Raw genomic sequence first — 6,000 nt, forward strand, 5'->3', positions numbered from 1 at the left:
TGAAGTGTAAAATAACCTTCAATGCACCTATTGGAAAGCTATGAAGGTACTAGACTGAAAAATAACTGCTGAAATTCCTGCCAGTGGAGGTCATTTCAGGATGGACAGGTTTGAAAAGGCAACACATAAGAGAGAAAGAGAGACCCTACTTTGTCTCTGGTTTGAATCAAAGGCTTAGAGAAATATGTCCCGATGGAAGTAAACTGTTCTCAATGGGAAACATGACCTCCAAAGTGGCAAGGTGCTTTGAGAGGAGTCGAGAGCTTGTGAGAGGTGTGTCATGAAGCGCCACAAAATCTGCGGGGTACCTCCTTTTGTTTGTATTACAAATGGCCCCGCGTAGGGTGAGAGGTCAAAGTGATAATCACATATGTAAACACACCTCTCCTCCTGAGCAGCATTTTGAAGAGCCTCCTGCTTGACCCTGCCGTTTTCTGCCAGGTAAATGTTTCATCAACATACAGGAGGAGTCAATGTGCAAGTAGAGCTCTGCAGAGTGTCACATTTCCTGGGCCCAGTCTTTTAAAACAAAGAAGAGCTTTGGCAAAATAATGGTACAAGCAGGCACACACACACACACACACACACACACACACACACACACACACATATACACAACAGCTCACTAATTAATAGCTCCTCTCCCTCCTGAGTCTGTGAGGCTAGTCCACCCTAATCCCTTGGCACTTAGTTCAGAGTAATCAGCGCATAGCAAAGTCTGCCTTTGGAACACTAATTAACATCACTGATTTCCTCCTCAGACTGACATGCAAACAGCCCAAAAAAGTCCTTTTTTCCAGACACCCTACTAGTGAAAAACAGACTCCAGTATTGTTTTAGCAACACTATTTCACACAGACATTGGCTTCAAATGTGGGTTAAAAACATGGGAGAAGGTTTTATTAACTGTGAAAGGATATGGTCTTGATTGATAATCACCAAAAAGCTTAAGTACTGTCACATATTTTTTTTAAAAAACACTCCAAGGCATTGTGAACATGTGGGAATTTGAAACACTGTCTTTCACAGTGTTTAGGATTGGGGAGGGCATGTTGGCTAATGCAGCAAAATTAATCTCAAAGCATAACTGGCTTAAAGTATGTTTACATTGATACACTAATTAAGGTATCTCTCTGGGAATTACTTAGTCAGTCAGTTTATCAACTTCTCTTTCTAGTAAACTATGAAGCCTGCAGCCTGAGATGAGTGAGCGTGTGAGGCAACCTAAATAGGAATTGCCAGTGTCCACATGACAGGGGGAGAAGTAAATTGCAAGTAATGGACTTCAAGACCACTGAGATGTTTATCAGAGTAAATGAACAGAATCACACTAGAGGGATGTGGTGCAGTGTTTGTGTGACAACATGCCAGAAAAAGACCCGATTAGGACTGATGGCTGCCATGAATTTATGTATTAAGGGTTGTAGTTGAACTATGGCTGATCATTTGGGGCAATCATTTTCATAGAACGAGGCATGTTTTTCCACTCCGGCTCTCACTGACTAAGCAGATCCTCTTAAACACACTATATATAAAATACACTACCACAATAACTTTTTATTTCCTATAATATAAAGCAAAGATGGGATTGTGCAGTGTTGTGCTAATTAGCTACTGGCTGTGTCTACAAAGTGGAATCAAAGTGACCACAATCATCCTTTGCTTTCTTAACAAGAGCGGGTGAGGAAACCATCACAGCTCGACTTAACCAAAAACCCTCAACTGGCAAATCCATAAAGAGCAGGAAGAACAAGGAATTAGGGATGTTTTCTGTCTTCCAAGTACACAACCCAGATGCCAATTTATCACTCGTCTCTTACTGTTTCCCTCTTTTTTCTTCTTATTCGGGCTCTTATAATTTTTCTCTCTCTCACTCTGCATGATTGCATCCATATGCTCTCCAGGGATAGATGGGGTCAACACCCTAGTTACTCACGCCACAGTGAAGCACTGACACTTGTGAGAAAGCTGTTGCACAGGATCATGCACAAACCCACACAAGCACACACAAGCACACAAATTGCCAGTGTGTTTGTCTCTATGCAGCCAGGCCAGACTGTGTAGCCTCAGTGCTTAACGGAGAGGATGGGCTCTGTGATTTTCATGCAAATGCTTAACTCCACACCATGAACGTATGGAGTATGTTACTCTGCAGAAATCCACCTCCTCCTCCTGATACATTTAGGATTGGCCCCTTAGAAGATCTGGCATCAATTAAGTGGTGTTCAGAAGAACCGGGCTTGATGGGGCCCAGTGGATCCTTCTGCCTTCAATCCCTTCTTTTGTTCAGCAAAGCCAGAAGAGGTCATAAATTTGAACCTGAAGACAGCGCGCAAATTACAGTCACACTTGGAAGTAAAAGGAATCAAGGCCAGTAGAGAGAGAAGGAATTAAGTTGCTGTACACTAGTGGTCCAAATTCTTTCCCTTTTCCATCTTAGGAAAACACAGCACAGACACACACACACAAATACTGTATGTGCAGCCAGCACATGTTGTTAACCACACAGTCGTGGCCATCTGCCTCATGCACAGAGCAAAGAAGCAGATGAACACACCTCAAACCAAGCACGCAAAGGCATAAAGACAAGCACGTATATTTTGAGCCACCAAGGACACATAATAACAGTTGCAGTAAACACAAGCAGTACAGACAGTTATCCACTATCCACTGACTTTAGTCTGGCTTTGTCTTTACTCCTATGTCACTCCTTTTACACTCACCCACTTCTCTTGCTCTCATTTGCCACACTTGAGCACACACACGTCTGAAGGTCATCGATAAAATCTGCTATATTGAACCCCTCCCCTAGACCTTGCCAGTGACCTTTGAGAATCCGATTTACTCTGTCATATCACTTATCATATCTCTCCTGCCACTCTTAAATTATGGGGACATGACAATGGATGATGCATCTTCGCAGACTTCAGCTGGCACCGTACATTCAGGACACCAAACCACATTTGTTTGTACGTGATAGAAGGGATGAGAACTCTTGTGTGACTATAGCATGGCATTAACACACTGCAAGGACAAAAGTTTATCACATTTAAAACTAAAACAGCTAAGCACAGCTGTACAGTAGATTAGAGAATGTCTAATGGTCTGAGAGGTTCAGTGTGTTCATACACAATAATGCACTGCACAGTGTATTTTAAACCTATGTTTGACCATTCATAAAAATGCTCTAGCCCTTCCTGATAGAGGCCATTTTTTTCATTCATAATGGCTGAATTCCACTTATAGTAAATATATGCCAATGACAGGTCTCCAGTACCTCTGAAGCTTGTTTACTGGCATGATTCACTGGCACAGATAAATGAAGCAGAGCCATTACTGAAGGGTGAACAGGTGGTTAATGGGATGAATTCTTGCTCACTAGTAGAAGCCCAGGATTCAATTCCCACTACCTCTTGCGTGGTCAAGCATGGTTGTGAGTGGACTCACTACACCAGTGACTCTTGTTGATTACTGTAGGGTTTTGCAGGTTTGGGATCTATGAGAAAAAACATAAGCATCCTGTGTGTTACACTCCCCCAGTGAACTGCCTTGTTGGCAGGGGAAAGCAGGTGGCTGGCAACACTGTGTGTTGTGGAGGTGCCACGTCTGTCCAACCCGCCTCAGGCCAACTGTCGAGTTAGCAGTTTTAAGAACCCACAATGCAGAAAATAAAATTCTATAAGAAAGCCATATCATTCACGAGCAATTATACTCCAATATATATGCTTTTTATTGTAGTCTCAGGATACACCACAGTGTGAACCATAATGTTTGTAAGCTTAGATTCTGATATCACATCAATTTTTGCAATTAAGGAATCTAAGACAACAGGTACAGGCAATTAGAACAAGATCAATAAACTTATAGTTTTTAAAAATTGTCCACTGTGATGGAATTGGCCACCAATTTTTAAAAACCATAAGTTTATTAATCTTGTACTAATTGCTTTACAATTCCGCAATACAATAAATAAATCAGGCAAATAAAACCACAGTGAATGAAATACCCAACAACACAATAGTAACCTCTTAAATTACTGTGTTGTTATACTCTATTAAGTTATACTGATACCAAAGATTGCATATCCACAACAATTAATTACATCACACTGCACAAACACATCAGGGATGAGCTCAGCTGTCTTTGACTGTATAAAAGACATGTCAACTGTCAACATTATATATGATTTCTCAGGTTTGTAAAACTAACTTTGTTCAGGCAAATGAATAAAGTCGTTATAATTTAAGAGCTGTCTCTACATGCCATTGTTTTTGGTTTTTGCATCAATGATACCAAAATTTGCCTTACTACTGTATATAACAATGTCTTACCTCATCTCTGTCTGTTATATGGCTATAATAATAATCGCATCATCAATATAGACATGCATATGCAGTAAACAAATGGTTTATTGGTTTCCCAAGAATCAGGTACTCTGTACAACAATGAGCAATTTAATCTGGAAACATAGTGGTTAGCACAAGGGGATGTGGGGTTAAACTTATTTTAACCAGCAGCGATTCAGTGCCCCACAACCTCGACCCCAAAACGGTGGTCACAAGATCACAGAGGGAGCTCTCAGATTAGCACGCCATTCATTTTCAAAAATAAGGAGGCCGTTCTGTTGTCCTAATCCAATGAGAGAAAAACCTCAGTCAAGCCTTTGACCTTGCAAACCACAGACTTAACAGAGATCTTTGATTTGTCAACAATGACCACAACAAAGCTCACCACACTGGTTGTCAGGGCCAAACCTGCTGCTGTCTTACACATGTCATGTGGGTCATGTGTCACTGAGGTCTAAGGGGAATTAAGATGTTTTCATGTGCTACAAGTGTTTCAGTAATAACAGAAACCCCTTACTAGTTTAACTCCAAGTTTAAAAATAATCACAACAGTTATAATGTTGAAAGATATATAGTGCAGACACATTGGGAGTTCAGTGCAATTAAATTTAATTCAGACATTTGTATCGAGGAATTCACTATTTACAGAAAATTGTGACACAGATATGTCTGCTTTAGTAGACTTGAGGGAGCACTGAAATGAATACAAGCAGTGACAAGCTTTCTGCTCAAGGAGAAAATTCCCCCAAAACCTGGACCTTCTCAAATGATACAGTATTTATTCTTGCAAAGCCCTTTCCAGAACTTAAGTCAGTAATATTGATCACTCTTAGATGAATATATGGCAAAATACTAATAGTGTCTTGATGTGAAGGATTATTTTACAACTATAAAGCACCAATACTAGGTTGCTCCTATGAGGGCCAGGCCTCCTCTCCTCTCTTAGAGCAAACAATATTAGCAGGGGTCAATGCTGCATATCCCAGTTTGAGTCAACCAACAGCTATAAACCACATTTGATTAAATTATGTGATTGTTAATTAAACAGCTTTCATGAGAAAATAGAAAACCCTCGAAGCAATTCCAAACAGCCAGGGGAAGCTATAACCAAGAGCACTTCTGTGCACATAGCATTCAGATTATCACTTGGATATTAGCAACAAGACAAGCACTCAGCAAAAAACACCACATATTAGTTACATGAACTTGGATTTATGATTAATACCTATTTAATATCAATGCAAATAATACACAGACATTGAGCAGCATAGCAAATAGCATCACAACATCACCTGCAAGAAGTGTCACTAGCAATAAATGAAAGCACAAGCAGCACAGCAGCAGACACTTACCTTTGACCCTGGGAAAGTGGTGATTCCAAATCCAATGAGCAGCTAGTCTCCTGACAAAGTGGTTGTGGCCAGACAACCAACATAGTGGGAGTCGGCTTCTGTTCTCAACTGCTGTTTGACAAAAAACAGTCAAGGGCCCAGGTAATAAACAGCAGAGGACTCGTGGCTCCTTGTCATTTTTTATGCACCTTAATAAAGAAAAGGAGAGTACAGCTTGTGTCAGTGAATAAGCCAATCATTGTGAAGCATTCTGTAACCAGCTGACGCCTATCAGTCGATACAAGTGCTATTTTGGTGCTTGG

At 40.7% G+C, this 6,000-nt stretch overlaps 1 protein-coding gene across 1 annotated transcript in view; it reads right to left on the reverse strand.

Annotated features, from left to right (window-relative positions):
• ephb3b (eph receptor B3b) overlaps nt 1–5,782 on the reverse strand; it is a 232,883-nt gene extending 227,101 nt beyond the window's left edge. Inside the window, exon 1 of the mRNA XM_026323106.1 lies at nt 5,699–5,782. The gene's annotated coding sequence lies outside the window, so the exon portion shown is untranslated. The remainder of the gene's footprint in view (nt 1–5,698) is intronic.
• Nucleotides 5,783–6,000: the final 218 nt, after the last annotated feature.

The sequence above is a fragment of the Mastacembelus armatus genome, chromosome 4, assembly GCF_900324485.2.
Source record: "Mastacembelus armatus chromosome 4, fMasArm1.2, whole genome shotgun sequence".
In the NCBI taxonomy this organism is placed as follows: Eukaryota; Metazoa; Chordata; class Actinopteri; order Synbranchiformes; family Mastacembelidae; genus Mastacembelus; species Mastacembelus armatus.